Here is a 19,848-nt window from a genome sequence, read left to right on the forward strand (position 1 = left end):
ATTTCTTAAAACTAGAGACCTAGGGGAATCCAAGATAGGGTGACTTGTGGGGCTCTGACCAGGTTCTGTTACCCAGAATCCTTTGCAAACTTCAAAATTTGGCTAAAAAAACACATTTTCCTCACATTTCGGTGACAGAAAGTCCTGGAATCTGAGAGGAGCCACAAATTTCCTTCCACCCAGCATTCCCCCAAGTATTCCGATAAAAGTGATACCTCACTTGTGTGGGTAGTCCTAGCGCCCGCGAGAGGAAATGTCCCAAAACACAAAGTGGGCACATTCCATTTTTTGACAGAAAACAGAGCTGTTTTTTGCAAAGTGCCTACCTGTAGATTTTGGCCTCTAGCTCAGCCGGCACCTAGGGAAACCTACCAAACCTGTGCATTTTTGAAAACTAGAGACCTAGGGGAATCCAAGATGGCGTGACTTGTGGGGCTCTGAGCAGGTTCTGTTACCCATAATCCTTTGCAAACCTCACAATTTGGCTAAAAAAACATATTTTCCTCACATTTCGGTGACAGAAAGTCCTGGAATCTGAGAGGAGCCACAAATTTCCTTCCACCCAGCGTTCCCCCAAGTATTCCGATAAAAGTGATACCTCACTTGTGTGGGTAGTCCTAGCGCCCGCGAGAGGAAATGTCCCAAAACACAAAGTGGGCACATTCCTTTTTTTGACAGAAAACAGAGCTGTTTTTTGCAAAGTGCCTACCTGTAGATTTTGGCCTCTAGCTCAGCCGGCACCTAGGGAAACCTACCAAACCTGTGCATTTCTGAAAACTAGAGACCTAGGGGAATCCAAGATGGGGTGCCTTGTGGGGCTCTGAAAAGGTTCTGTTACCCATAATCCTTTGCAAACCTCACAATTTGGCTAAAAAAACATATTTTCCTCACATTTCGGTGACAGAAAGTTCTGGAATCTGAGAGGAGCCACAAATTTCCTTCCACCCAGCGTTTCCCCAAGTCTCCCGATAAAAATGGTACCTCACTTGTGTGGGTAGACCTAGCGCCCGCGACAGGATATGCCCCAAAACACAACGTGGACACATCACACAAAACAGAGCTGTTTTTTGCAAAGTGCCCACCTGTAGATTTTGGCCTCTAGCTCAGCCGGCACCTAGGGAAACCTACCACACCTGTGCATTTCTGAAAACTAGAGACCTAGGGGAATCCAAGATGGGGTGACTTGTGGGGCTCTGACCAGGTTCTGTTACCCATAATCCTTTGCAAACCTCACAATTTGGCTAAAAAAACATATTTTCCTCACATTTCGGTGACAGAAAGTCCTGGAATCTGAGAGGAGCCACAAATTTCCTACCACCCAGCGTTTCCCCTAGTCTCCCGATAAAAATGGTACCTCACTTGTGTGGGTAGACCTAGCGCCCTCAACAGGATATGCCCCAAAACACAACGTGGACACATCACACAAAACAGAGCTGTTTTTTGCAAAGTGCCCACCTGTAGATTTTGGCCTCTAGCTCAGCCGGCACCTAGGGAAACCTACCAAACCTGTGCATTTCTGAAAACTAGAGACCTAGGGGAATCCAAGATGGGGTGACTTGTGGGGCTCTGACCAGGTTCTGTTACCCATAATCCTTTGCAAACCTCACAATTTGGCTAAAAAAACATATTTTCCTCACATTTCGGTGACAGAAAGTCCTGGAATCTGAGAGGAGCCACAAATTTCCTACCACCCAGCGTTTCCCCTAGGCTCCCGATAAAAATGGTACCTCACTTGTGTGGGTAGACCTAGCGCCCGCAACAGGATATGCCCCAAAACACAACGTGGACACATCAAACAAAACGGAGCTGTTTTTTGCAAAGTGCCTACCTGTAGATTTTGACCTCTAGCTCAGCCGGCACCTAGGGAAACCTACCAAATCTGTGCATTTCTTAAAACTAGAGACCTAGGGGAATCCAAGATAGGGTGACTTGTGGGGCTCTGACCAGGTTCTGTTACCCAGAATCCTTTGCAAACCTCAAAATTTGGCTAAAAAAACACATTTTCCTCACATTTCGGTGACAGAAAGTCCTGGAATCTGAGAGGAGCCACAAATTTCCTTCCACCCAGCGTTCCCCCAAGTATTCCGATAAAAGTGATACCTCACTTGTGTGGGTAGTCCTAGCGCCCGCGAGAGGAAATGTCCCAAAACACAAAGTGGGCACATTCCATTTTTTGACAGAAAACAGAGCTGTTTTTTGCAAAGTGCCTACCTGTAGATTTTGGCCTCTAGCTCAGCCGGCACCTAGGGAAACCTACCAAACCTGTGCATTTTTTTAAACTAGAGACCTAGGGGAATCCAAGATGGGGTGACTTGTGGGGCTCTGAGCAGGTTCTGTTACCCATAATCCTTTGCAAACCTCACAATTTGGCTAAAAAAACATATTTTCCTCACATTTCGGTGACAGAAAGTCCTGGAATCTGAGAGGAGCCACAAATTTCCTTCCACCCAGCTTTCCCCCAAGTATTCCGATAAAAGTGATACCTCACTTGTGTGGGTAGTCCTAGCGCCCGCGAGAGGAAATGTCCCAAAACACAAAGTGGGCACATTCCATTTTTTGACAGAAAACAGAGCTGTTTTTTGCAAAGTGCCTACCTGTAGATTTTGGCCTCTAGCTCAGCCGGCACCTAGGGAAACCTACCAAACCTGTGCATTTTTGAAAACTAGAGACCTAGGGGAATCCAAGATGGGGTGACTTGTGGGGCTCTGAGCAGGTTCTGTTACCCATAATCCTTTGCAAACCTCACAATTTGGCTAAAAAAACATATTTTCCTCACATTTCGGTGACAGAAAGTCCTGGAATCTGAGAGGAGCCACAAATTTCCTTCCACCCAGCGTTCCCCCAAGTATTCCGATAAAAGTGATACCTCACTTGTGTGGGTAGTCCTAGCGCCTGTGAGAGGAAATGTCCCAAAACACAAAGTGGGCACATTCCTTTTTTTGACAGAAAACAGAGCTGTTTTTTGCAAAGTGCCTACCTGTAGATTTTGGCCTCTAGCTCAGCCGGCACCTAGGGAAACCTACCAAACCTGTGCATTTCTGAAAACTAGAGACCTAGGGGAATCCAAGATGGGGTGCCTTGTGGGGCTCTGACCAGGTTCTGTTACCCATAATCCTTTGCAAACCTCACAATTTGGCTAAAAAAACATATTTTCCTCACATTTCGGTGACAGAAAGTTCTGGAATCTGAGAGGAGCCACAAATTTCCTTCCACCCAGCGTTTCCCCAAGTCTCCCGATAAAAATGGTACCTCACTTGTGTGGGTAGACCTAGCGCCCGCGACAGGATATGCCCCAAAACACAACGTGGACACATCACACAAAACAGAGCTGTTTTTTGCAAAGTGCCCACCTGTAGATTTTGGCCCTTAGCTCAGCCGGCACCTAGGGAAACCTACCAAACCTGTGCATTTCTGAAAACTAGAGACCTAGGGGAATCCAAGATGGGGTGACTTGTGGGGCTCTGACCAGGTTCTGTTACCCATAATCCTTTGCAAACCTCACAATTTGGCTAAAAAAACATATTTTCCTCACATTTCGGTGACAGAAAGTCCTGGAATCTGAGAGGAGCCACAAATTTCCTACCACCCAGCGTTTCCCCTAGTCTCCCGATAAAAATGGTACCTCACTTGTGTGGGTAGACCTAGCGCCCGCAACAGGATATGCCCCAAAACACAACGTGGACACATCACACAAAACAGAGCTGTTTTTTGCAAAGTGCCTACCTGTAGATTTTGACCTCTAGCTCAGCCGGCACCTAGGGAAACCTACCAAATCTGTGCATTTCTTAAAACTAGAGACCTAGGGGAATCCAAGATAGGGTGACTTGTGGGGCTCTGACCAGGTTCTGTTACCCAGAATCCTTTGCAAACCTCAAAATTTGGCTAAAAAAACAAATTTTCCTCACATTTCGGTGACAGAAAGTCCTGGAATCTGAGAGGAGCCACAAATTTCCTTCCACCCAGCATTCCCCCAAGTATTCCGATAAAAGTGATACCTCACTTGTGTGGGTAGTCCTAGCGCCCGCGAGAGGAAATGTCCCAAAACACAAAGTGGGCACATTCCATTTTTTGACAGAAAACAGAGCTGTTTTTTGCAAAGTGCCTACCTGTAGATTTTGGCCTCTAGCTCAGCCGGCACCTAGGGAAACCTACCAAACCTGTGCATTTTTGAAAACTAGAGACCTAGGGGAATCCAAGATGGCGTGACTTGTGGGGCTCTGAGCAGGTTCTGTTACCCATAATCCTTTGCAAACCTCACAATTTGGCTAAAAAAACATATTTTCCTCACATTTCGGTGACAGAAAGTCCTGGAATCTGAGAGGAGCCACAAATTTCCTTCCACCCAGCGTTCCCCCAAGTATTCCGATAAAAGTGATACCTCACTTGTGTGGGTAGTCCTAGCGCCCGCGAGAGGAAATGTCCCAAAACACAAAGTGGGCACATTCCTTTTTTTGACAGAAAACAGAGCTGTTTTTTGCAAAGTGCCTACCTGTAGATTTTGGCCTCTAGCTCAGCCGGCACCTAGGGAAACCTACCAAACCTGTGCATTTCTGAAAACTAGAGACCTAGGGGAATCCAAGATGGGGTGCCTTGTGGGGCTCTGAAAAGGTTCTGTTACCCATAATCCTTTGCAAACCTCACAATTTGGCTAAAAAAACATATTTTCCTCACATTTCGGTGACAGAAAGTTCTGGAATCTGAGAGGAGCCACAAATTTCCTTCCACCCAGCGTTTCCCCAAGTCTCCCGATAAAAATGGTACCTCACTTGTGTGGGTAGACATAGCGCCCGCGACAGGATATGCCCCAAAACACAACGTGGACACATCACACAAAACAGAGCTGTTTTTTGCAAAGTGCCCACCTGTAGATTTTGGCCTCTAGCTCAGCCGGCACCTAGGGAAACCTACCAAACCTGTGCATTTCTGAAAACTAGAGACCTAGGGGAATCCAAGATGGGGTGACTTGTGGTGCTCTGACCAGGTTCTGTTACCCATAATCCTTTGCAAACCTCACAATTTGGCTAAAAAAACATATTTTCCTCATATTTCGGTGACAGAAAGTCCTGGAATCTGAGAGGAGCCACAAATTTCCTACCACCCAGCGTTTCCCCTAGTCTCCCGATAAAAATGGTACCTCACTTGTGTGGGTAGACCTAGCGCCCTCAACAGGATATGCCCCAAAACACAACGTGGACACATCACACAAAACAGAGCTGTTTTTTGCAAAGTGCCTACCTGTAGATTTTGACCTCTAGCTCAGCCGGCACCTAGGGAAACCTACCAAATCTGTGCATTTCTTAAAACTAGAGACCTAGGGGAATCCAAGATAGGGTGACTTGTGGGGCTCTGAAAAGGTTCTGTTACCCATAATCCTTTGCAAACCTCACAATTTGGCTAAAAAAACATATTTTCCTCACATTTCGGTGACAGAAAGTTCTGGAATCTGAGAGGAGCCACAAATTTCCTTCCACCCAGCGTTTCCCCAAGTCTCCCGATAAAAATGGTACCTCACTTGTGTGGGTAGACCTAGCGCCCGCGACAGGATATGCCCCAAAACACAACGTGGACACATCACACAAAACAGAGCTGTTTTTTGCAAAGTGCCCACCTGTAGATTTTGGCCTCTAGCTCAGCCGGCACCTAGGGAAACCTACCAAACCTGTGCATTTCTGAAAACTAGAGACCTAGGGGAATCCAAGATGGGGTGACTTGTGGGGCTCTGACCAGGTTCTGTTACCCATAATCCTTTGCAAACCTCACAATTTGGCTAAAAAAACATATTTTCCTCACATTTCGGTGACAGAAAGTCCTGGAATCTGAGAGGAGCCACAAATTTCCTACCACCCAGCGTTTCCCCTAGTCTCCCGATAAAAATGGTACCTCACTTGTGTGGGTAGACCTAGCGCCCTCAACAGGATATGCCCCAAAACACAACGTGGACACATCACACAAAACAGAGCTGTTTTTTGCAAAGTGCCTACCTGTAGATTTTGACCTCTAGCTCAGCCGGCACCTAGGGAAACCTACCAAATCTGTGCATTTCTTAAAACTAGAGACCTAGGGGAATCCAAGATAGGGTGACTTGTGGGGCTCTGACCAGGTTCTGTTACCCAGAATCCTTTGCAAACCTCAAAATTTGGCTAAAAAAACACATTTTCCTCACAATTCGGTGACAGAAAGTTCTGGAATCTGAGAGGAGCCACAAATTTCCTTCCACCCAGCGTTCCCCTAAGTATTCCGATAAAAATGATACCTCACTTGTGTGGGTAGTCTTAGCGCCCGCGACAGGAAATGTTTCAAAACACAAAGTGGGCACATCCCATTTTTTGACAGAAAACAGAGCTGTTTTTTGCAAAGTGCCTACCTGTAGATTTTGGCCTCTAGCTCAGCCGGCACCTAGGGAAACCTACCAAACCTGTGCATTTTTGAAAACTAGAGACCTAGGGGAATCCAAGATGGGGTGACTTGTGGGGCTCTGACCAGGTTCTGTTACCCATAATCCTTTGCAAACCTCACAATTTGGCTAAAAAAACATATTTTCCTCACATTTCGGTGACAGAAAGTTCTGGAATCTGAGAGGAGCCACAAATTTCCTTCCACCCAGCGTTCCCCCAAGTATTCCGATAAAAATGATACCTCACTTGTGTGGGTAGTCCTAGCGCCCGCGACAGGAAATGTTCCAAAACACAAAGTGGGCACATCCCATTTTTTTTACAGAAAACAGAGCTGTTTTTTGCAATGTGCCTACCTGTAGATTTTGGCCTCTAGCTCAGCCGTCACCTAGGGAAACCTGCCAAACCTGTGCATTTTTGAAAACTAGAGACCTAGGGGAATCCAAGATGGGGTGACTTGTGGGGCTCTGACCAGGTTCTTTTACCCAGAATCCTTTGCAAACCTCAAAATATGGCTAAATAAACATATTTTCCTCACATTTCGGTGACAGAAAGTTCTGGAATCTGAGAGGAGCCACAAATTTCCTTCCACCCAGCGTTCCCCCAAGTCTCCCGATATAAATGGTACCTCACTTGTGTGGGTAGACCTAGCGCCCGCGACAGGATATGCCCCAAAACACAATGTGGACACATCACACAAAACAGAGCTGTTTTTTGCAAAGTGCCCACCTGTAGATTTTGGCCTCTAGCTCAGCCGGCACCTAGGGAAACCTACCAAACCTGTGCATTTCTGAAAACTAGAGACCTAGGGGAATCCAAGATGGGGTGACTTGTGGGGCTCTGGCCAGGTTCTGTTACCCAGAATCCTTTACAAACCTCAAAATTTGGATAAAAAACACATTTTCCTCACATTTCGGTGACAGAAAGTTCTGGAATCTGAGAGGAGCCACAAATTTCCTTCCACCCAGCGTTCCCCCAAGTCTCCCGATATAAATGGTACCTCACTTGTGTGGGTAGACCTAGCGCCCGCGACAGGATATGCCCCAAAACACAACGTGGACACATCACACAAAACAGAGCTGTTTTTTGCAAAGTGCCCACCTGTAGATTTTGGCCTCTAGCTCAGCCGGCACCTAGGGAAACCTACCAAACCTGTGCATTTCTGAAAACTAGAGACCTAGGGGAATCCAAGATGGGGTGACTTGTGGGGCTCTGACCAGGTTCTGTTACCCATAATTCTTTGCAAACCTCACAATTTCGCTAAAAAACATATTTTCCTCACATTTCGGTGACAGAAAGCCCTGGAATCTGAGAGGAGCCACAAATTTCCTTCCACCCAGCGTTCCCCCAAGTATTCCGATAAAAGTGATACCTCACTTGTGTGGGTAGTCCTAGCGCCCGCGAGAGGAAATGTCCCAAAACACAAAGTGGGCACATTCCATTTTTTGACAGAAAACAGAGCTGTTTTTTGCAAAGTGCCTACCTGTAGATTTTGGCCTCTAGCTCAGCCGGCACCTAGGGAAACCTACCAAACCTGTGCATTTTTTAAAACTAGAGACCTAGGGGAATCCAAGATGGGGTGACTTGTGGGGCTCTGAGCAGGTTCTGTTACCCATAATCCTTTGCAAACCTCACAATTTGGCTAAAAAAACATATTTTCCTCACATTTCGGTGACAGAAAGTCCTGGAATCTGAGAGGAGCCACAAATGTCCTTCCACCCAGCGTTCCCCCAAGTATTCCGATAAAAGTGATACCTCACTTGTGTGGGTAGTCCTAGCGCCCGTGAGAGGAAATGTCCCAAAACACAAAGTGGGCACATTCCTTTTTTTGACAGAAAACAGAGCTGTTTTTTGCAAAGTGCCTACCTGTAGATTTTGGCCTCTAGCTCAGCCGGCACCTAGGGAAACCTACCAAACCTGTGCATTTCTGAAAACTAGAGACCTAGGGCAATCCAAGATGGGGTGCCTTGTGGGGCTCTGACCAGGTTCTGTTACCCAGAATCCTTTGCAAACCTCAAAATTTGGCTAAAAAAACACATTTTCCTCACATTTCGGTGACAGAAAGTTCTGGAATCTGAGAGGAGCCACAAATTTCCTTCCACCCAGCGTTCCCCCAAGTCTCCCGATATAAATGGTACCTCACTTGTGTGGGTAGGCCTAGCGCTCGCAACAGGATATGCCCCAAAACACAACGTAGACACATCACAGAAAACAGAGCTGTTTTTGGCAAAGTGCCTACCTGTAGATTTTGGCCTGTAGCTCAGCCGGCCCCTAGGGAAACCTACCAAACCTGTGCATTTCTTAAAACTAGAGACCTTGGGGAATCCAAGATAGGGTGACTTGTGGGGCTCTGACCAGGTTCTGTTACCCAGAATCCTTTGCAAACCTCAAAATTTGGCTAAAAAAAACACATTTTCCTCACAATTCGGTGACAGAAAGTTCTGGAATCTGAGAGGAGCCACAAATTTCCTTCCACCCAGCGTTCCCCCAAGTATTCTGATAAAAATGGTACCTCACTTGTGTGGGTAGACCTAGCGCCCGCAACAGGATATGCCCCAAAACACAACGTGGACACATCACACAAAACAGAGCTGTTTTTTGCAAAGTGCCTACCTGTAGATTTTGACCTCTAGCTCAGCCGGCACCTAGGGAAACCTACCAAATCTGTGCATTTCTTAAAACTAGAGACCTAGGGGAATCCAAGATAGGGTGACTTGTGGGGCTCTGACCAGGTTCTGTTACCCAGAATCCTTTGCAAACCTCAAAATTTGGCTAAAAAAACACATTTTCCTCACATTTCGGTGACAGAAAGTCCTGGAATCTGAGAGGAGCCACAAATTTCCTTCCACCCAGCATTCCCCCAAGTATTCCGATAAAAGTGATACCTCACTTGTGTGGGTAGTCCTAGCGCCCGCGAGAGGAAATGTCCCAAAACACAAAGTGGGCACATTCCATTTTTTGACAGAAAACAGAGCTGTTTTTTGCAAAGTGCCTACCTGTAGATTTTGGCCTCTAGCTCAGCCGGCACCTAGGGAAACCTACCAAACCTGTGCATTTTTGAAAACTAGAGACCTAGGGGAATCCAAGATGGCGTGACGTGTGGGGCTCTGAGCAGGTTCTGTTACCCATAATCCTTTGCAAACCTCACAATTTGGCTAAAAAAACATATTTTCCTCACATTTCGGTGACAGAAAGTCCTGGAATCTGAGAGGAGCCACAAATTTCCTTCCACCCAGCGTTCCCCCAAGTATTCCGATAAAAGTGATACCTCACTTGTGTGGGTAGTCCTAGCGCCCGCGAGAGGAAATGTCCCAAAACACAAAGTGGGCACATTCCTTTTTTTGACAGAAAACAGAGCTGTTTTTTGCAAAGTGCCTACCTGTAGATTTTGGCCTCTAGCTCAGCCGGCACCTAGGGAAACCTACCAAACCTGTGCATTTCTGAAAACTAGAGACCTAGGGGAATCCAAGATGGGGTGCCTTGTGGGGCTCTGAAAAGGTTCTGTTACCCATAATCCTTTGCAAACCTCACAATTTGGCTAAAAAAAACATATTTTCCTCACATTTCGGTGACAGAAAGTCCTGGAATCTGAGAGGAGCCACAAATTTCCTACCACCCAGCGTTTCCCCTAGTCTCCCGATAAAAATGGTACCTCACTTGTGTGGGTAGACCTAGCGCCCTCAACAGGATATGCCCCAAAACACAACGTGGACACATCACACAAAACAGAGCTGTTTTTTGCAAAGTGCCTACCTGTAGATTTTGACCTCTAGCTCAGCCGGCACCTAGGGAAACCTACCAAATCTGTGCATTTCTTAAAACTAGAGACCTAGGGGAATCCAAGATAGGGTGACTTGTGGGGCTCTGACCAGGTTCTGTTACCCAGAATCCTTTGCAAACCTCAAAATTTGGCTAAAAAAACACAGTTTCCTCACAATTCGGTGACAGAAAGTTCTGGAATCTGAGAGGAGCCACAAATTTCCTTCCACCCAGCGTTCCCCTAAGTATTCCGATAAAAATGATACCTCACTTGTGTGGGTAGTCTTAGCGCCCGCGACAGGAAATGTTCCAAAACACAAAGTGGGCACATCCCATTTTTTGACAGAAAACAGAGCTGTTTTTTGCAAAGTGCCTACCTGTAGATTTTGGCCTCTAGCTCAGCCGGCACCTAGGGAAACCTACCAAACCTGTGCATTTTTGAAAACTAGAGACCTAGGGGAATCCAAGATGGGGTGACTTGTGGGGCTCTGACCAGGTTCTGTTACCCATAATCCTTTGCAAACCTCACAATTTGGCTAAAAAAAACATATTTTCCTCACATTTCGGTGACAGAAAGTTCTGGAATCTGAGAGGAGCCACAAATTTCCTTCCACCCAGCGTTCCCCCAAGTATTCCGATAAAAATGATACCTCACTTGTGTGGGTAGTCCTAGCGCCCGCGACAGGAAATGTTCCAAAACACAAAGTGGGCACATCCCATTTTTTTTACAGAAAACAGAGCTGTTTTTTGCAATGTGCCTACCTGTAGATTTTGGCCTCTAGCTCAGCCGTCACCTAGGGAAACCTGCCAAACCTGTGCATTTTTGAAAACTAGAGACCTAGGGGAATCCAAGATGGGGTGACTTGTGGGGCTCTGACCAGGTTCTTTTACCCAGAATCCTTTGCAAACCTCAAAATATGGCTAAATAAACATATTTTCCTCACATTTCGGTGACAGAAAGTTCTGGAATCTGAGAGGAGCCACAAATTTCCTTCCACCCAGCGTTCCCCCAAGTCTCCCGATATAAATGGTACCTCACTTGTGTGGGTAGACCTAGCGCCCGCGACAGGATATGCCCCAAAACACAATGTGGACACATCACACAAAACAGAGCTGTTTTTTGCAAAGTGCCCACCTGTAGATTTTGGCCTCTAGCTCAGCCGGCACCTAGGGAAACGTACCAAACCTGTGCATTTCTGAAAACTAGAGACCTAGGGGAATCCAAGATGGGGTGACTTGTGGGGCTCTGGCCAGGTTCTGTTACCCAGAATCCTTTACAAACCTCAAAATTTGGATAAAAAACACATTTTCCTCACATTTCGGTGACAGAAAGTTCTGGAATCTGAGAGGAGCCACAAATTTCCTTCCACCCAGCGTTCCCCCCAAGTCTCCCGATATAAATGGTACCTCACTTGTGTGGGTAGACCTAGCGCCCGCGACAGGATATGCCCCAAAACACAACGTGGACACATCACACAAAACAGAGCTGTTTTTTGCAAAGTGCCCACCTGTAGATTTTGGCCTCTAGCTCAGCCGGCACCTAGGTAAACCTACCAAACCTGTGCATTTCTGAAAACTAGAGACCTAGGGGAATCCAAGATGGGGTGACTTGTGGGGCTCTGACCAGGTTCTGTTACCCATAATTCTTTGCAAACCTCACAATTTGGCTAAAAAACATATTTTCCTCACATTTCGGTGACAGAAAGTCCTGGAATCTGAGAGGAGCCACAAATTTCCTTCCACCCAGCGTTCCCCCAAGTATTCCGATAAAAGTGATACCTCACTTGTGTGGGTAGTCCTAGCGCCCGCGAGAGGAAATGTCCCAAAACACAAAGTGGGCACATTCCATTTTTTGACAGAAAACAGAGCTGTTTTTTGCAAAGTGCCTACCTGTAGATTTTGGCCTCTAGCTCAGCCGGCACCTAGGGAAACCTACCAAACCTGTGCATTTTTGAAAACTAGAGACCTAGGGGAATCCAAGATGGGGTGACTTGTGGGGCTCTGAGCAGGTTCTGTTACCCATAATCCTTTGCAAACCTCACAATTTGGCTAAAAAAACATATTTTCCTCACATTTCGGTGACAGAAAGTCCTGGAATCTGAGAGGAGCCACAAATTTCCTTCCACCCAGCGTTCCCCCAAGTATTCCGATAAAAGTGATACCTCACTTGTGTGGGTAGTCCTAGCGCCCGTGAGAGGAAATGTCCCAAAACACAAAGTGGGCACATTCCTTTTTTTGACAGAAAACAGAGCTGTTTTTTGCAAAGTGCCTACCTGTGGATTTTGGCCTCTAGCTCAGCCGGCACCTAGGGAAACCTACCAAACCTGTGCATTTCTGAAAACTAGAGACCTAGGGCAATCCAAGATGGGGTGCCTTGTGGGGCTCTGACCAGGTTCTGTTACCCAGAATCCTTTGCAAACCTCAAAATTTGGCTAAAAAAACACATTTTCCTCACATTTCGGTGACAGAAAGTTCTGGAATCTGAGAGGAGCCACAAATTTCCTTCCACCCAGCGTTCCCCCAAGTCTCCCGATATAAATGGTACCTCACTTGTGTGGGTAGGCCTAGCGCTCGCAACAGGATATGCCCCAAAACACAACGTAGACACATCACAGAAAACAGAGCTGTTTTTGGCAAAGTGCCTACCTGTAGATTTTGGCCTGTAGCTCAGCCGGCCCCTAGGGAAACCTACCAAACCTGTGCATTTCTTAAAACTAGAGACCTTGGGGAATCCAAGATAGGGTGACTTGTGGGGCTCTGACCAGGTTCTGTTACCCAGAATCCTTTGCAAACCTCAAAATTTGGCTAAAAAAACACATTTTCCTCACAATTCGGTGACAGAAAGTTCTGGAATCTGAGAGGAGCCACAAATTTCCTTCCACCCAGCGTTCCCCCAAGTATTCTGATAAAAATGGTACCTCACTTGTGTGGGTAGACCTAGCGCCCGCAACAGGATATGCCCCAAAACACAACGTGGACACATCACACAAAACAGAGCTGTTTTTTGCAAAGTGCCTACCTGTAGATTTTGACCTCTAGCTCAGCCGGCACCTAGGGAAACCTACCAAATCTGTGCATTTCTTAAAACTAGAGACCTAGGGGAATCCAAGATAGGGTGACTTGTGGGGCTCTGACCAGGTTCTGTTACCCAGAATCCTTTGCAAACCTCAAAATTTGGCTAAAAAAACACATTTTCCTCACATTTCGGTGACAGAAAGTCCTGGAATCTGAGAGGAGCCACAAATTTCCTTCCACCCAGCATTCCCCCAAGTATTCCGATAAAAGTGATACCTCACTTGTGTGGGTAGTCCTAGCGCCCGCGAGAGGAAATGTCCCAAAACACAAAGTGGGCACATTCCATTTTTTGACAGAAAACAGAGCTGTTTTTTGCAAAGTGCCTACCTGTAGATTTTGGCCTCTAGCTCAGCCGGCACCTAGGGAAACCTACCAAACCTGTGCATTTTTGAAAACTAGAGACCTAGGGGAATCCAAGATGGCGTGACTTGTGGGGCTCTGAGCAGGTTCTGTTACCCATAATCCTTTGCAAACCTCACAATTTGGCTAAAAAAACATATTTTCCTCACATTTCGGTGACAGAAAGTCCTGGAATCTGAGAGGAGCCACAAATTTCCTTCCACCCAGCGTTCCCCCAAGTATTCCGATAAAAGTGATACCTCACTTGTGTGGGTAGTCCTAGCGCCCGCGAGAGGAAATGTCCCAAAACACAAAGTGGGCACATTCCTTTTTTTGACAGAAAACAGAGCTGTTTTTTGCAAAGTGCCTACCTGTAGATTTTGGCCTCTAGCTCAGCCGGCACCTAGGGAAACCTACCAAACCTGTGCATTTCTGAAAACTAGAGACCTAGGGGAATCCAAGATGGGGTGCCTTGTGGGGCTCTGAAAAGGTTCTGTTACCCATAATCCTTTGCAAACCTCACAATTTGGCTAAAAAAACATATTTTCCTCACATTTCGGTGACAGAAAGTTCTGGAATCTGAGAGGAGCCACAAATTTCCTTCCACCCAGCGTTTCCCCAAGTCTCCCGATAAAAATGGTACCTCACTTGTGTGGGTAGACCTAGCGCCCGCGACAGGATATGCCCCAAAACACAACGTGGACACATCACACAAAACAGAGCTGTTTTTTGCAAAGTGCCCACCTGTAGATTTTGGCCTCTAGCTCAGCCGGCACCTAGGGAAACCTACCAAACCTGTGCATTTCTGAAAAATAGAGACCTAGGGGAATCCAAGATGGGGTGACTTGTGGGGCTCTGACCAGGTTCTGTTACCCATAATCCTTTGCAAACCTCACAATTTGGCTAAAAAAACATATTTTCCTCACATTTCGGTGACAGAAAGTCCTGGAATCTGAGAGGAGCCACAAATTTCCTACCACCCAGCGTTTCTCCTAGTCTCCCGATAAAAATGGTACCTCACTTGTGTGGGTAGACCTAGCGCCCTCAACAGGATATGCCCCAAAACACAACGTGGACACATCACACAAAACAGAGCTGTTTTTTGCAAAGTGCCTACCTGTAGATTTTGACCTCTAGCTCAGCCGGCACCTAGGGAAACCTACCAAATCTGTGCATTTCTTAAAACTAGAGACCTAGGGGAATCCAAGATAGGGTGACTTGTGGGGCTCTGAAAAGGTTCTGTTACCCATAATCCTTTGCAAACCTCACAATTTGGCTAAAAAAACATATTTTCCTCACATTTCGGTGACAGAAAGTTCTGGAATCTGAGAGGAGCCACAAATTTCCTTCCACCCAGCGTTTCCCCAAGTCTCCCGATAAAAATGGTACCTCACTTGTGTGGGTAGACCTAGCGCCCGCGACAGGATATGCCCCAAAACACAACGTGGACACATCACACAAAACAGAGCTGTTTTTTGCAAAGTGCCCACCTGTAGATTTTGGCCTCTAGCTCAGCCGGCACCTAGGGAAACCTACCAAACCTGTGCATTTCTGAAAACTAGAGACCTAGGGGAATCCAAGATGGGGTGACTTGTGGGGCTCTGACCAGGTTCTGTTACCCATAATCCTTTGCAAACCTCACAATTTGGCTAAAAAAACATATTTTCCTCACATTTCGGTGACAGAAAGTTCTGGAATCTGAGAGGAGCCACAAATTTCCTTCCACCCAGCGTTCCCCCAAGTATTCCGATAAAAATGATACCTCACTTGTGTGGGTAGTCCTAGCGCCCGCGACAGGAAATGTTCCAAAACACAAAGTGGGCACATTCCTTTTTTTGACAGAAAACAGAGCTGTTTTTTGCAAAGTGCCTACCTGTAGATTTTGGCCTCTAGCTCAGCCGGCACCTAGGGAAACCTACCAAACCTGTGCATTTCTGAAAACTAGAGACCTAGGGGAATCCAAGATGGGGTGCCTTGTGGGGCTCTGAAAAGGTTCTGTTACCCATAATCCTTTGCAAACCTCACAATTTGGCTAAAAAAACATATTTTCCTCACATTTCGGTGACAGAAAGTTCTGGAATCTGAGAGGAGCCACAAATTTCCTTCCACCCAGCGTTTCCCCAAGTCTCCCGATAAAAATGGTACCTCACTTGTGTGGGTAGACCTAGCGCCCGCGACAGGATATGCCCCAAAACACAACGTGGACACATCACACAAAACAGAGCTGTTTTTTGCAAAGTGCCCACCTGTAGATTTTGGCCTCTAGCTCAGCCGGCACCTAGGGAAACCTACCAAACCTGTGCATTTCTGAAAACTAGAGACCTAGGGGAATCCAAGATGGGGTGACTTGTGGGGCTCTGACCAGGTTCTGTTACCCATAATCCTTTGCAAACCTCACAATTTGGCTAAAAAAACATATTTTCCTCACATTTCGGTGACAGAAAGTCCTGGAATCTGAGAGGAGCCACAAATTTCCTACCACCCAGCGTTTCCCCTAGTCTCCCGATAAAAATGGTACCTCACTTGTGTGGGTAGACCTAGCGCCCTCAACAGGATATGCCCCAAAACACAACGTGGACACATCACACAAAACAGAGCTGTTTTTTGCAAAGTGCCTACCTGTAGATTTTGACCTCTAGCTCAGCCGGCACCTAGGGAAACCTACCAAATCTGTGCATTTCTTAAAACTAGAGACCTAGGGGAATCCAAGATAGGGTGACTTGTGGGGCTCTGACCAGGTTCTGTTACCCAGAATCCTTTGCAAACCTCAAAATTTGGCTAAAAAAACACATTTTCCTCACAATTCGGTGACAGAAAGTTCTGGAATCTGAGAGGAGCCACAAATTTCCTTCCACCCAGCGTTCCCCTAAGTATTCCGATAAAAATGATACCTCACTTGTGTGGGTAGTCTTAGCGCCCGCGACAGGAAATGTTCCAAAACACAAAGTGGGCACATCCCATTTTTTGACAGAAAACAGAGCTGTTTTTTGCAAAGTGCCTACCTGTAGATTTTGGCCTCTAGCTCAGCCGGCACCTAGGGAAACCTACCAAACCTGTGCATTTTTGAAAACTAGAGACCTAGGGGAATCCAAGATGGGGTGACTTGTGGGGCTCTGACCAGGTTCTGTTACCCATAATCCTTTGCAAACCTCACAATTTGGCTAAAAAAACATATTTTCCTCACATTTCGGTGACAGAAAGTTCTGGAATCTGAGAGGAGCCACAAATTTCCTTCCACCCAGCGTTCCCCCAAGTATTCCGATAAAAATGATACCTCACTTGTGTGGGTAGTCCTAGCGCCCGCGACAGGAAATGTTCCAAAACACAAAGTGGGCACATCCCATTTTTTTTACAGAAAACAGAGCTGTTTTTTGCAATGTGCCTACCTGTAGATTTTGGCCTCTAGCTCAGCCGTCACCTAGGGAAACCTGCCAAACCTGTGCATTTTTGAAAACTAGAGACCTAGGGGAATCCAAGATGGGGTGACTTGTGGGGTCTGACCAGGTTCTTTTACCCAGAATCCTTTGCAAACCTCAAAATATGGCTAAATAAACATATTTTCCTCACATTTCGGTGACAGAAAGTTCTGGAATCTGAGAGGAGCCACAAATTTCCTTCCACCCACCGTTCCCCCAAGTCTCCCGATAAAAATGGTACCTCACTTGTGTGGGTAGGCTTAGCGCCCGCGACAGGATATGCCCCAAAACACAACGTGGACACATCACAGAAAACAGAGCTGTTTTTGGCAAAGTGCCTACCTGTAGATTTTGCCTGTAGCTCAGCCGGCCCCTAGGGAAACCTACCAAACATGTGCATTTTTTAAAACTAGAGACCTAGGGGAATCCAAGATGGGGTGACTTGTGGGGCTCTGGCCAGGTTCTGTTACCCAGAATCCTTTACAAACCTCAAAATTTGGATAAAAAACACATTTTCCTCACATTTCGGTGACAGAAAGTTCTGGAATCTGAGAGGAGCCACAAATTTCCTTCCACCCAGCGTTCCCCCAAGTCTCCCGATATAAATGGTACCTCACTTGTGTGGGTAGACCTAGCACCCGCTACAGGATATGCCCCAAAACACAACGTGGACACATCACACAAAACAGAGCTGTTTTTTGCAAAGTGCCCACCTGTAGATTTTGGACTATAGCTCAGCCGGCACCTAGGGAAACCTACCAAACCTGTGCATTTCTGAAAACTAGAGACCTAGGGGAATCCAAGATGGGGTGACTTGTGGGGCTCTGACCAGGTTCTGTTACCCATAATTCTTTGCAAACCTCACAATTTGGCTAAAAAACATATTTTCCTCACATTTCGGTGACAGAAAGTCCTGGAATCTGAGAGGAGCCACAAATTTCCTTCCACCCAGCGTTCCCCCAAGTATTCCGATAAAAGTGATACCTCACTTGTGTGGGTAGTCCTAGCGCCCGTGAGAGGAAATGTCCCAAAACACAAAGTGGGCACATTCCTTTTTTTGACAGAAAACAGAGCTGTTTTTTGCAAAGTGCCTACCTGTAGATTTTGGCCTCTAGGTCAGCCGGCACCTAGGGAAACCTACCAAACCTGTGCATTTCTGAAAACTAGAGACCTAGGGGAATCCAAGATGGGGTGCCTTGTGGGGCTCTGACCAGGTTCTGTTACCCATAATCCTTTGCAAACCTCACAATTTGGCTAAAAAAACATATTTTCCTCACATTTCGGTGACAGAAAGTTCTGGAATCTGAGAGGAGCCACAAATTTCCTTCCACCCAGCGTTTCCCCAAGTCTCCCGATAAAAATGGTACCTCACTTGTGTGGGTAGACCTAGCGCCCGCGACAGGATATGCCCCAAAACACAACGTGGACACATCACACAAAACAGAGCTGTTTTTTGCAATGTGCCCACCTGTAGATTTTGGCCTCTAGCTCAGCCGGCACCTAGGGAAACCTACCAAACCTGTGCATTTCTGAAAACTAGAGACCTAGGGGAATCCAAGATGGGGTGACTTGTGGGGCTCTGACCAGGTTCTGTTACCCATAATCCTTCGCAAACCTCACAATTTGGCTAAAAAAACATATTTTCCTCACATTTCGGTGACAGAAAGTCCTGGAATCTGAGAGGAGCCACAAATTTCCTACCACCCAGCGTTTCCCCTAGTCTCCCGATAAAAATGGTACCTCACTTGTGTGGGTAGACCTAGCGCCCGCAACAGGATATGCCCCAAAACACAACGTGGACACATCACACAAAACAGAGCTGTTTTTTGCAAAGTGCCTACCTGTAGATTTTGACCTCTAGCTCAGCCGGCACCTAGGGAAACCTACCAAATCTGTGCATTTCTTAAAACTAGAGACCTAGGGGAATCCAAGATAGGGTGACTTGTGGGGCTCTGACCAGGTTCTGTTACCCAGAATCCTTTGCAAACCTCAAAATTTGGCTAAAAAAACACATTTTCCTCACAATTCGGTGACAGAAAGTTCTGGAATCTGAGAGGAGCCACAAATTTCCTTCCACCCAGCGTTCCCCTAAGTATTCCGATAAAAATGATACCTCACTTGTGTGGGTAGTCTTAGCGCCCGCGACAGGAAATGTTCCAAAACACAAAGTGGGCACATCCCATTTTTTGACAGAAAACAGAGCTGTTTTTTGCAAAGTGCCTACCTGTAGATTTTGGCCTCTAGCTCAGCCGGCACCTAGGGAAACCTACCAAACCTGTGCATTTTTGAAAACTAGAGACCTAGGGGAATCCAAGATGGGGTGACATGTGGGGCTCTGACCAGGTTCTGTTACCCATAATCCTTTGCAAACCTCACAATTTGGCTAAAAAAACATATTTTCCTCACATTTCGGTGACAGAAAGTTCTGGAATCTGAGAGGAGCCACAAATTTCCTTCCACCCAGCGTTCCCCCAAGTATTCCGATAAAAATGATACCTCACTTGTGTGGGTAGTCCTAGCGCCCGCGACAGGAAATGTTCCAAAACACAAAGTGGGCATATCCCATTTTTTTTACAGAAAACAGAGCTGTTTTTTGCAATGTGCCTACCTGTAGATTTTGGCCTCTAGCTCAGCCGTCACCTAGGGAAACCTGCCAAACCTGTGCATTTTTGAAAACTAGAGACCTAGGGGAATCCAAGATGGGGTGACTTGTGGGGTCTGACCAGGTTCTTTTACCCAGAATCCTTTGCAAACCTCAAAATATGGCTAAATAAACATATTTTCCTCACATTTCGGTGACAGAAAGTTCTGGAATCTGAGAGGAGCCACAAATTTCCTTCCACCCACCGTTCCCCCAAGTCTCCCGA

The sequence above is a fragment of the Pleurodeles waltl genome, chromosome 1_2, assembly GCF_031143425.1.
Source record: "Pleurodeles waltl isolate 20211129_DDA chromosome 1_2, aPleWal1.hap1.20221129, whole genome shotgun sequence".
Classification (NCBI taxonomy): domain Eukaryota; kingdom Metazoa; phylum Chordata; class Amphibia; order Caudata; family Salamandridae; genus Pleurodeles; species Pleurodeles waltl.